At 38.5% G+C, this 14105-nt stretch overlaps 1 protein-coding gene across 2 annotated transcripts in view; it reads left to right on the plus strand.

Annotated features, from left to right (window-relative positions):
- Positions 1 to 14105, plus strand: part of LOC122816783 — a 796947-nt gene that overhangs the window by 709003 nt on the left and 73839 nt on the right. The window lies entirely within an intron of this gene.

Below are 14105 nucleotides of genomic sequence, written 5' to 3' on the forward strand. Positions count from 1 at the left end.
CCTTCCTCAGAGGAATCAGTATACCTGGAGGATTTTCATGCCCAGCCCTCTACTTCTTAGATCTCTCCGCCTGCTGATGATCTCATTAAATTGATCACTCAGCAGGCATGGAAGATGCCAGAGTCCATTGAGCCAATCCCCAAGAGGCCTGATCGTATCCCCATCAGCACCTAGGGGCAAGTCACACTGGTCTAAAAGTATACCCATTGATGCCATAGTGATAGCAGCAGCCACAAAGAAGGAACTTGCCTAGGAAAGTCCGACTATCCATCCTCCTAACAAGGAGTCTAGGACTTTGGATTGGTTTGGGAAGTGCGTTTATGCTTCAACGACCTTTGCTCTCAGGTCCTTGAATTATATGGTGCACTTTACAAGATTACAGAGGGATATGATCAAGAAGCTCTTGGATACCCTCTCAGGAGCAATGGCTGAAGGGGTTAGGGGCAAAGTTTCCTCTCAGTTGGCAACCTTTGATGCGATTTCTAACTTGTCCATGAGGCTGATTGCTCATGCAGCTGAAGGGACGACTTGAGCAGTGGGTTTAGGCACAGCCATTAAAAGGCATTCCTGGATGTGCTGGTGTGACTTTGTGGAGGCATTTAAAGCATCATTTGTCAACACTTAATTTGACGGATCTACCCTTTTGGTCCCAAGGTAAAAGACACTTTAGCCAGATGTGAAAAAGATGGCAAGACCCTTTCTATCATAGACGTACATTTCTCCACTCCTCAGAGGCCTTACTCTAGCAACCAGAGAAGTGGGAAACTATGGTTTAAAAAATCCAAAGGGTCTTTCCAGGATTCATGTGGCAAAGACTTTCCCCAGGGCAGAGGGGGACGTAATGGACAATGCCACTCCAGAGGCAGAAATGGACCATAAAACCAGTGCCCAGAGAATCACTGGTACCTTCTATCAGTACCCCTGAATGGGGGCCTGATTGTCGTCCTCTGGAGGCAGTCAGGGGATGACTTTCTCTGCACCAATCTGCCTGGCAAATATTAACTTTGGACAAATGGGTGCAGGGAAAAATATACAGAGGATACAAAATTGTACTATCTTTACCCCCAATAACCCAGAAAAAACTCCCAGATGTTCCACCCAGTCACAGGGAAGCAGCCGTCCTAAAAATTCAAAACTGCTAGACAAAAGAGTCATCCAAAAAGTCTCACCAGACCAAACAGGTCAAGGTTCTTTTTAGTGCCCAAAACAACGGGACTGAAGACCCATCTTTGATCTCAGCCAGTTCAACAAGGCAGGTCAACAAACCAAATTCTGGATGGTCTTGGTACAGTCAGTGCTGCCATTCCTGGGAAAAGGTGATTGGATATGCTCTGTAGACCCCCAGGACATGTACTACCATCTAAAAATGGACAAACGCTCCAGGAGGTTTCTGCATTTCTGGCTGGGAGCCAGTCATTTCCAATTTAGAGCAATGCCCTTTGGTCTCACCACATCCCCCAGGGTGTTCACCAAATGCATGGCAGTGGTAGCAGTTCATCTCTGACTGCTAGTTTTTCAAATTGTTCTATACCTTGATGACTGGCTCCTTACCGCTACCACCATGCATCAATTAGAACGGGCAAGAGATTACACTCTATATCTCTGTACATCTCTAGGCATAACAATACATTTCAAAAAGTCAAGCTTGCAGCCTTCTCAGAAATTAGAATTCATCGTAGCCCATTGAGACACTTCCCAGGAGTTGCTTCACTTCCTCCAGAAAGACTACAACACATCAGATCTCAAGTCAGACAAATTCTATGAAACAAAAGAATTCCAGCAAGACTAGTCCTGAAAGCATTAGGCTCGATGGCAGCATCAGTCACTCTTGCCCCCTTAGCAAGATATCATGTGTGAATCTTGCAATGGTCACTTGCTTCCCAATGGTCTCTGATACACCACCCTATGTCTTACCTGATTGTAATTACCAATCGCTGTAAACAGAATCTTATGTGATGGCTCCACTCCCATCAGATTCTCTTGGGATGACCTTTCATTCTTCCCCAACCACAAGCCATAGTGACCACAGATGCCTCACAGATAGGGTGGGGGGACATTATCTGCAAAGAATAGTTCAAGGCAAGTGGTCCCAACTGAAGTCCAACTTGCACATCTGTGTTCTAGAGATGAGGGCAGTGCAAGCATTCCAGGATGCCATTCCTCTAGGGACAGTAGCAATTCAAACAGACAACATGTCAGTAGTCTGGTATATCAACAAACAAGGTGGAACCAAATCTTACCCATTGTGTCGAGAAGCCCTCAGAGTTTGGCAATGGGCGATTTCTTCCAACCACTTTCTCACTGGAACATACATCCTGGGGAGCTCCATTGTGATAGCAGACAAGCTAAGCAGAACTATTCTCATGCCTCAAAACTGGTCTCTCTCAATCCTGTAGTGGTGAACAAGATTTTTCATCACTGGGGCCAACCTTGCTGCGATCTTTTTGCATCTCCTCTGAACTACAAGTGCAGAAGTTATTTTGCCCCAATACCCCCTCAGGAGGAGTCTCCCAGAGATGCTGTTCTCCATGATTGGCTCCCCAGTCTTCTCTATGCCTTTCTCCAAACTCCCCTGATATCTCAGTTTCTAAAAAAAGCCAATAGGACGGAAAATAAAATAATCCTCATTGCTCCATTCTGGCCTCGACAGGTTTGGTTTCCCTTCCTCTGGCCTCACCATCTTCAGAAACCATGGATTCTGGACCCAGCTCTAGATCTGTTGTCTCATCTGGAGGGCATGGTTTATCTGAATCTCCAACATCTAAAGCTTACTGAATGGGTTCTCCAATTCCCATGACAGTCAGGCATCCTCTCCTGTCTGACAAATCACTGTGGCTCATCACAAACCTTCAACTAGGAAACTTTATCAAAGTAAATGGGAAAAATTTGCAAACTGGGCCCTTAACAATGAGCTTGATCCTTATATGAGCACTGTTCATAAGGTTTTGGATTTTTTAGCTAGCCTCTATCAATCTGGTTCCTCTACATCAACAGTCAAAGTTCATCTGGCAGCAATCTTGAACTTTCACATGGGATTTGATGGCTCATCTCTAATGTCACACAAACTTTGTAAAGCATTTTTAAGGGACTCCTGATGTTAAGACCTCCATTCAAAGACACCATACCTCTTTGGGATCTTACCTTAGTCCTTCAGAGCCTTACTCTGTCTCCTTTCTAACCATCAGTAACTTGTGACTTGAAGTAATTGTCTTGGAAAACTTTATTTTTGGTGCTATTACATTGGCCAAAAGACTATCTGAACTTCAGGCCTTGTCATGCAAATCTCCCTACTTAATATTTCACAAGGATAGGGTTGCCCTTAGGACCAATCCATCCTTTTTACCAAAAGTAGTTTCAGAATCTAATATAAATCAGACAATTAAATTGCCAGTCTTCTTCCCTAATTTTTCCAATAAAGGGGAGTGTTCTCTTCATTTACTAGACGTCCACAGACTACATTTTTATCTTCACAAAAAAAAGGATTTCGGAAAATCTGACCAATTATTTGTTGCTTTTTCCTCTTTCTTGTTAGGTAGCCCAGTTTCAAAAGCTACCTGGGCAAAATGGCTTAGAGACTGTATTACTTTCATCTGTCACTCAAAAGGGCTCCAAGTTCCACGCCCAGTTAAAGTCCATTCAACTAGAGCAATGGCAACTTCTGCATTTTTTCATGCCAGAGCGTCCTTGGATGATATCTGTGCAGCAGCCACTTGGTCTTCTCCTCATACCTTTATCACTCATTACAAATTGGATCAGGTCTCAAGGGCACAGGCATTATTCGGTTCAGTGATATTTATTTATTTATTTATTTATTTATTTGCTGTTGGTTAACCAGGATAGTCCATTTGGCCAAGAGAACCCATTTTCAATGGAGTCCTGGGGAGAAAAGCTCCATTACAGATTACATATGAGAGTTATATGCAGATTACATATTATAGAAATTTACATCCAAATTATTGTACATGACATCACGAGGAACAGTGATTACAATGTGTAAAGTTAAGCATTAATACAATCAAATAATAAAACATATTAAAGTTGATACTTAGGAATATTCTTCCATGAGACCTCCCAAGACTAAAGTAGCTGGGGACTCTGTCCCACAGTCAATGATTGAGTGAAGACTGACATCAGATAAAGAAGTTATGTCTTATAATAGCATTCCATCTGTGTTGTCGATCTTCACTAATCCTTGACATCTCCCTTCCAACCCCCATCCTAAGACTCTTAGTGGATCAAATTATCCCACAACTGGCTTCATAATAGTGACATAATGGGTCTCTTCTTATATTCTCTGTTCATCTGCCACTAAAGTAGACAAACTGGAACTGAGGTAATTTAGGAGGAGCATTATGGGTAAAAGCCTAGCTCGAGAGTTTGTAGGGCAGGATCTGAAGTAAATGGCTGAGTCAGTTCTAAGGCTCGGAACTGAGCCCACAGTCAAGGATTAGTGATGATCGACAACACAGAGAATGTTATGATAAGACATAACTTCTTTTTTGTATAAGGATAAGGAAAATGGAAGATTAGATTTGATAAATCCAATAGAGTATGCTAAATCATTAAATTTATATAAGGTAGTGAAATGATTAAATGAAAAGACTGAGAAATTAGTGAAAATTATATTGAAGTACAAGTACAAAGAATTTTGGTAAAATATAAGAAATAATCTTTTTCTTTCGGCTGCTCCCACTAGAGGTAGTCACAGGAGGTCATCTGTTTCCATTTCTTCCTGTCCTCTGCATCTTGCTCTGTCACACCAACCAACTGCATGTCCTCTCTCACCGCATCCATAAACCTCATCTTAGGCCTTCCTCTTTTCCTTTTACCAGGCAGCTCCATCCTTAGCATCCTTCTCCCAATATACCCAGCATCCCTCCTCAGCACATATCCAAACAATGTAATCTTGCCTTTCTGACTTTATCTCCAAACTGTCCAACCTGCGCCAACCCCCTAATATACTCATTTCTAATCCTGTCCATCCTTGTCACACCCAATGCAAATCTTAATATCTTTAACTCTGCCACCTCCAGGTCTGACTCCTGTCTTTTCATCAGTGCCACCTTCTCCAGCCCATATAACGTAGCTGGACTCACTATCATCTTGTAGACCTTCCTTTTCACTCTTACTGGTACCCTTCTGGCACAACTCACTCCTGACACTGTTCTCCACCCACTCCACCCTGCCTGCCATCTCTTCTTCACCTCTCTTCCACACTCACCATTACTCTGAACTGTTGATCACAAGTATTTAAACTCATCCACCTTCACCACCTCTACTCCCTGCATCCTCACCATTCATCTGTCCTCCCTGTCATTCACACACATATATTCTGTCTTAGTCCTGCTAACTTTCATTCCTCTCCTCCGTAGAGCACATCTCCACCTTTCCAGGGTCTCCTCTACCTGTTCCCTACTCTCACTATAAATCAAAATGTCATCCGCAAACATGATAGTCCACGGGGACTCCTGTCTGATCTCGTCTGTCAACCTCTCCATCACCATTGCAAATAAGAAAGGGTTCAGAGCTAAACCTTGATGTAATCCCACCTCCACCTTGAATGCATCTGTCAGTCCTACCGCAGACCTCACCACTGTCACACTGCCCTCGTACATATCCTGTGCCACTCTTACATACTTCTCTGACACTCCCGACTTCCTCAAACAAAAAATAATAAAGGAACAAAATATTTAAATGAAGAAATAGAGAACTATCAACAAAAAAAGAAGAATATAAAAAATAAAAATTGATGAAGTTGAAGAAAATAGACAGGCATAGTATAATAATATTATGAAGAAATATTATCATATAGGTCCATGGGAACATGTTTCAGAATCAAAGATTAAAGCAATTAAAGAAAGAAATAGGTGGTGTAAGCACAATGTTGAGTGGCAAGATTTTTTTTGTGGAGGTCAAATATGTTGTGGGGAGGAAGAAACAATGGAAAATGTTTTTTAAACATGAGAGATTCAAAAATTGCATAATAAATTATGTATGAAAATTTGTTTTGAAAGTGTAAAAAAGTATAAAGATATAAAGATTGACATGATTGAAAATGCATATTATGAAAATATAAGTAAGAACTTGAAGGCAGAGTTCCATAAGAAAGTATTCTATGTAATTTGGGTCATATGGAATGGAAGAATTAATGAAATTATGTTTAATGGAAAATGGGTATTGTTGCTTTTATTAAAGAAGATTAGATTATGGTTATGGAAAAATGAGTGGAGGTCAGTCTAAAAATGGCAAGTTTTGATGTATAAAATATGAAAATGAATAAAAATAATTGTATAAATATGTAAATAAAAGTATAAACACACACACACACACACACATATATATACATATATATATATATATATATATATATATATATATATATAGAGAGAGAGAGAGGGAGAGTATTTATATTTATGTAAAGGACCCTACTCTGTCCATTAGGGACTATGAGATCTTTTATATCCACCTGAGCTACCAACAACTTGGGCAGATGAGAATCTCAGTCTAACACGTCGTCTGAAGGACAACACACTTGAGAGTGCAGCACTCTCCTTATGCTACACTGCAGTGTCAGCAATGCATCTACCTAGTGTGGGGTTAGGACACACAGACTTCTGCATCAAAGGCAAGTGTGTTACCTGTCTTGCTCCCTGATGCTGATAACATTTTGAACATGGACACTTTCACAAATAGGTTCAGAAAGGAAGCATCCAGAATTCATCTCCAAGAATCTTCTTTCTTTGGCACTAGAAACATCCTTGAGTAAAACCCTTCTCAAAACTGAGGAGGAGGGACCTCTTCTATTATGCCCCTGAGACAGCAGATGCCAAATTGTAGGAAGGAAAAGTGGAGTTTGGTCTGGTGGATGAGGGGGAATCCACTAAAAAAGAGGAAGAGAATCCCACTGCCTTCTTAACCTTGATGGATTATTTTCAGATCCCATCTGCCTAAAAGGAATCACTACTAAATACCGAACGCCCAAAATCCCGATGCTTAAAACACCGAGACCACATGCCTGAAACCCCACAATACCAAATATTTAAAACCGCGAAATTCAAAATTGCGAAGGTTACACAACCAAACAGCACACACACACACACACATACACACACCTTCCCCCCACAACCAAACAATGCATCCTAGACTAGACATAGGCAGGGGGGCAAGCCCCCCATGCACCCCCCATGTGGGTGGCTGCACCCCCCACACCCCCCTACATTATTATTCTAACTCTGAGATCGCACAAACAGACACACAAGGCAAACTCACACCCACACATTACAGTCCCTCACACACACATACCACAGTCACAACACACATTTACACACACTACACCCCTCACAAACACACTTACACACACATACTTATCTGAACCGCAACACCAGAAGTGCTAACACAAAATCCTTTAACATCGGAATTTTGCATTTCACACTTCTGGTCTTTCGGTAATGTGGGATTTCGGTCATCTGGTCTCGGTGTTTTCAGCGTCGGGATTTTGGGCATTCTGTATTTCGTAGTGATCCCGTCTAAAAGTATCTGTTGGCAAACAGAGAGAAATTTAGGTTTAGATTTTCTGGAAAGATTAAGGTTTTGCCAAGGGAACGGAGTTTTGTAGATAGTCATTCAGACTTATTCGAACCTTCTTTGTTCAAGGGGGTTCCTCCACTCCTTTTGTTTTGGAACATCATTGCCATGGCGTTTTAAATGTTTGCTTACCAGCAGCATGATGAGATTGTTTGTTTTGTGTTTTTAAAGAAGGTTGAAGGAGGAGCATTAAATTCCTTGACAAACTTGGAGAAGGAATGATGAAAAATATGAGAGATCTTGTGAATCACCTTACCTCTCCCTCCATACTTTTAAGGTCTTCTGCAGCAAATCGTGCAAAAATTAATTCTCTAGCAAAGGGAGAGTTAAAATTTCATTTTTTACATCTTCTAGAAGGTTTCGAAAATGCATCCAAGCAAACCTTCTCATAACAGTTCTAGTGGCAATAGCAGAATCATAAGCACATTTCCAACAGTGAATAGCCACTAGTGTCACTGCACTGAAGCAACTAAGTTATGCAAGCAATTTTCTCCTCACAAGATTAAATGGATGCCATAATATTCCTCATATCCTCAAAAGAGGCAAGCATAAGCTTTAACATTTGAGCTTGACAGTTGGGTATTCTCAAAAAAAGTATTGCTAAGGAATATACTTTTTTCCCAAATATATATCAAAAGCCTTTCCATCCTTGTGTATGTATATATATGTATATATATCTACATATCTACATATATATATATATATATTTTTTTTTTTTTTTTTTGACCGGGGTTAATCCCAATAGGTGTTTAGAAGCAGCTGGGTTCACTAAAGCAATAGCTGCTGGGTCTGATCTGGGATGGATCTGTAAACACTTATAAGACTGAGGAACTTTATACTATTCTTGGAGACAGCAGGCTTAGTCAGTGAAGTTGCAAGCTGTGACAAAAACATCCTTCGATGCTGAAACAACTTGAGGAACTGAGGTAGGTTCTGGAAAATCAAGATATAATAAATCATAGTATTTCTTCAGGGACTTTAAAATGTCATTATGTTACTACTGAACCAACTGATTCATGAAACGACATATTCATTCTGGAAACAACCTAACTGGAAGGACCAAGAGCCTGAGCTAAGCCCAATAAGTAACTCCTGTCTGAAGTGACTAAGATAGGAGAAGAAATACGTCCAAGTGTTTGCTTCTTTTTGACAGGAATTTGTAAAGAAGCAGATCTGTTTTTGCCAGGCAAAACCTCTCTAGGGATAAGCATAGCATTATGGCTTGGCAGATTAGTATTCCCTGATCCTTTCTCCCAAGGCCAACAAAAGTGGCTCTGTCTGTCTGCCATAGACACTCCAACAACTGTAGCGGGCATGTCTAACCCTCGGCATATGGTGGATGTTGGAGCTATACCAGAGGAAGCCAGGGAAAAAGATGAATAGTCTGAGGAACTAGAAATGGTCACAGCAGAGACACCTATCTGCGGATGAAGCACTATAGCATCCTGCTGTTGTGGCAAAGGCTGTTCAACTAATTTCTTCTTTATATTTCTTGAAAAAGGAAGAACTCCGGAGCTAGCAGACTGTTCTATGGTCAAGACAAAAAAGATGCTTGATTCCTGGGGAAGTCAGGCAGCAGCAGTCGGTGAAACAGGTGAGTAGTAAAAAAAAGCAATTCTTTTCCCAGAAGAAGTACATTAAAATGCAATTTAAACACTTACCCTAGCCCCCCAAATTAAAATAACACAGCTTTTACTTCAGAAAAATTAAAAATTAATATTTTTGTTTAAAAGTTACTAAAACCACATGGCAGTCAGTAACAAAAAAAAAAACACTTTTTCGTAACTTAAAATAAAACATTTTCACAGAAGAAAATCAGTTTCTGTCAAAATAAAAAAAAAAAAAAAGAAAGAAAGTGTGGAAGGTTTTGTCCCCAAAAGGAACTTATTTATCCAACAATGGCCAGTAGTCAATCCTTGAAAGCTCACAAGAGGAGTGCTCTTCAACGGAAGGAAAAATCTGAAGGGCTTGTCATCCATAACTGACTGCTTAGCTCAACTTGAGCTGATCAACAATTTAGGTGAGTGAGAGGTGCCCTAAAGCTGTGGAAGCTTGATAGCCATTGTATCCTTAGCAGAATATAATCCATATAGCTAAGGCTACTGAAGCATATGAAGAAAATCAGAAGTGATCTGATGCCCTTTGTTGGAATACCACACGTTTTACAGTATAGCTCTTCAGCATACTGTAAAATATGTCCATGACTAGAAATGCACTGCATAAATAGTGTGTTTGTTCGTGTAGATGTGCAGATGCCCTAACTGTGTTACTTAATTCAACTTAAGCAAACTATGAAAACATAGGTGCTGTAAACTGGTAGCTCGGGAACACAAATTTCTTGAACTTATAGTTAACTGTCATCCTTTTTATGTCTTTAAGGTGAGCATATCTTTTAAACTGATATGCCTGTACATTTTCTAAAACTGACTTTTAGAATAGCCTCATAGAATAGAATAGAATAGCTGTGAGTGTTTATACTTTCATCTGACTGCTGTCTCAATATTATGTATATATTCAGTGGTAATACTTTTACCTAATTCAGTAGACTTATTTTGCAGGCTGTATGCTTTTATTCTTAAGTGCTTAGGTTCTGACTTCACCTTGGCACATACTCAGCGACAATTATTTCTCATATCCAGATTCTTCACTACACACTCAGGGTTTCCTTCTGCTTACTTTTTACTTTTCTTGGTATTAGTTTCCTTTACATGAGCTCTCTGAATGTTTTCCTTACTTCATTTTTATGTAAGTGATAATGTAATCTCACTGGAACAGCTAAGTTAATTTTGTAATGGCTACAGTGTATGCAAGTAAGAGAGATTAAAAACAAGTAATCTTCGTGGTATCCCCGAAGTCTCAAAACAACCCACTAAAGTGTAGTGGGTCTAAAAACAAAACAGTGCAAGAAACGTCTATGTGTGGAAGATTTTCAGTCCATATATTTCTAGTTAATCACTGTATATTAATCAGATCAGACATTAGTAGTAGAAGTAGTGAACGTAAACTCGTCAAGTCAAAAAGTAATAATAGAAAATATATAATTCTACAGCATTACTAAGTATTTGAAAGTAATCCAAGCAAGGCAGGCAGTCTGTTTCCAGTCGAAAAGCCTTTATTAAGTACACAGACAAGCGATCCAAGTAAAACAAAAATAAAGTAATAATTTCCTCACAAGCTTTCTAAATATAAATATACTTTAAATCAGGCATTGGAGTGGTTTATTGTGCTGTAAAACAAAGTGTTATTGGTACACATGTTAAATTCGCATCCCTTCCCCCATCAGTGTGACATTTGAGCTGGTCCTGCCCTACCTAGTAGCTGTCATAATAATATATAGCCCTAATGTACTTTAATGGTACATCTTATTTAACCAAATTATTAAGTAGATTATTAAGTCTGTGATTTTATACAAGGCAATATACTACATGGCTGGAAATATATCAACCTTAGTTCATTTTGCGATCAAAAATTATATATAAATATATACATATACATTTTGCATGTAAAAATCAGTTTCTATTTTCATAACCTATTGTTAACAAAGATCGCTTTCGTCCTTCTAGACTTCTTCAGGTCTGTGTACAAGAACCCTAAAAACCTATATAATTGTATAATTAGTTAGTATTGTTATTACCATCATTTTGAATAAAGTGGAAAAAGAGAACCAGAAAAAAGTAAAAAAATATATGTATGATGATGGAAACAAAATATACACTTAAATTTCAAATGATTTAAAATGGTATTTAAAACCAATTTGTAGAAAAACTAAAATAAAATACAATCAGTCATGTAAACAATGTGGCAATTTTTTAAGTTCCAGTGCACTTTTAATTGAACAGTAGTAGTTTAGTCCAGGCTTTCTAAAAGAGTTCAGCTTTAATTGCCACATGAGTTCATGTTTCTCCAGAATATTCGAGATGTCTCCTTCAAGATCACCCATGTCTATGCGATCCAGGATCTGGAACTTAAAACCTTGTGTCTTTTATGAAGAGAAAGGTGTTTGGCTAGTGCATTATTTTTACATCCAGAGTGGATTTCTGACAGATGACATGAAATCCTTCGCTTGAGTTTATTTACAGTATTCCCCACATAGAATGCATCACATTCATTGCACTGTGCCCTGTAAATTACTTTTTTAGTGTTACAGTCACCCCCTGCACTGGTTTTAATGATCTTCTTTAAATAGGGGCAATAAAAACTATCACCTTGCTGTATAAATATACAAAATGTACAATTAGTTTCACATCTTTTAGTGCTTTTCTCACATGGTCTAGGTTTAAAGTCAACAAAACTTCTAATATTCCTGGCCTTCCTATAAACAAATGATGGGGCTTCACCTAAGATGTTAATCAGAAAAGGGTTTCCTGTGACAATGTCCCAGTTTTCTTCAATAATATTTTTGATACTGTGATAATCCAAAGTGTATGTCAGGATGCAGCTATTTTTGCATGTGTTATTCTCTGTGGGATTACTTAACATTTTTCTACTGGGAAGGTTGAGTGAAGGTGCTTCAGTCCTTTTCAATTCAATAATGGGTTCCAGGATGTTTTTTAACATGTGACTTTCATAGCCTCTCACTAGAAAATCATTCTCTAAGTTGTTCAGGTTTCTCAAAAATGGTTCCATCTCTGTGGTAATTTGAGCTAATCTATAGGCTTGGGATTTCATTACATTATACTTGGTTTTTGTAGGATGTAGACTTTTACTGTGGAGTATTAAGTTAACCCTCGTTGGTTTTCTAAATAGATCAGTGGTGATTCTGTTATTGTTGGCGTTCTTGGAAAACTGCATATCTAAGAAAGTGGTTGAAGTACAGCTATGGGAAGAGGTAAACTTCAGGAAGGGGGTTGTTTGATTGAGGTAAGTGATAAAATCTCCAAGCTGCAAGGTAATATGCATATATTTATATATAATTTTTGATCGCAAAATGAACTAAGGTTGATATATTTCCAGCCATGTAGTATATTGCCTTGTATAAAATCACAGACTAAATAATCTACTTAATAATTTGGTTAAATAAGATGTACAATTAAAGTACATTAGGGCTATATATTATTATGACAGCTACTAGGTAGGGCAGGACCAGCTCGAATGTCACACTGATGGGGGAAGGGATGTGAATTTAACATGTGTACCAATAACACTTTGTTTTACAGCACAACAAACCACTCCCATGCCTGATAAAAAGTATATATATATATATATATATATATATATATATATATATATATATATATTTAGAAAGCTTGTGAGGAAATTATTACTCTATTTTTGTTTTACTTGGATCGCTTGCCTGTGTACTTACTAAAGGATTTTCGACTGGAAACAGACTGACTGCCTTACTTGGATTACTTTCGAATACTTAGTAATGCTGTAGAATTATATATTTTCTATTATTACTTTTTGACTTGACGAGTTTACGTTCGCTACTTCTACTACTATTGTCTGATCTGATTAATATACAGTGATTAACTAGAAATATATGGACTGAAAATCTTCCACACAGAGAAGTTTCTTGCACTGTCAAGTAAGAGAGACTCTGACCAAGATCCTTAGCTATGCATTTCAGCATCATCGCTGTCTTGTATCTCTCATCACAATATAACTTTGTATCAAGTTGCACTTAAGAATAGTTACATTTTTACTCTGTACCTTCACAAAGACTATACTGACCTTGCGAAACAGTTTTGAAAATATTAAAGGAAGTTTGTTTATTTGAGGATTTTATGTGGTTTAAAATATTGTGTTCAAACATTTTCTTGATTAATCTAGCCTTTAGAGATGATATGTCTATTACGTCATTTCACTTTTAGTAAGTAGATGAAGCCCGTGAAATCTCAAAAAAATCTTTATTTTGGGGTAGTCTGGATGACACTTCGTAAGTGATAAGAATTCTTAGTCTGCTAACTGATCAACCATTATTCTGATGTCAATTTTCTTTCTATTCTGAATCTGTGAGTTTGGTTCCAATCCCCGGAACTGACTTGGCTGCTACAATAGCTCGAGGAAACCATAAATTCTCAAGCTCTTCATTTACCCACAATGTGCCTATCCCAATTACCTCAGCTCTTGTTTACCTCTTTGTGAGTTAGACGTGGTGTCATATTCTCTCAAGCCAGATAAGTGATTTATTTCATTTTCTTTCTATTGTAAGTCTTATTTTTCCTTATTCTCTTCTTGAACCTTACCTTATTATATGATGGCACTTTCCAATACTATTGCTAGCATCTCCCCTTCTAAACCTTCTTTCTGTCACTTCTGCACTTTCAGTCTCATCAACACTTCATGTAGCTCTGAAATGTCATTGTTGATATTCCCATTTTCAAAAAAAAATGTTTCTGTTCATCTATCTGTGCCTCTCCTAAACTTGTTGTTGAGAGCATGTGTGTGTGTGTGTGTGTGTGTGTCTGTGTGTGTGTGTCTGTGTGTGTGTGTCTGTGTGTGTGTGTATATGTGTGTGTGTATATGTGTGTGTGTGTGTGTATATATGTGTGTGTGCATGTGTGTGTGTGCATATGTAT

Source organism: Protopterus annectens, chromosome 12.part0, assembly GCF_019279795.1.
Source record: "Protopterus annectens isolate FY-2018-M chromosome 12.part0, PAN1.0, whole genome shotgun sequence".
NCBI lineage: Eukaryota > Metazoa > Chordata > Ceratodontiformes > Protopteridae > Protopterus > Protopterus annectens.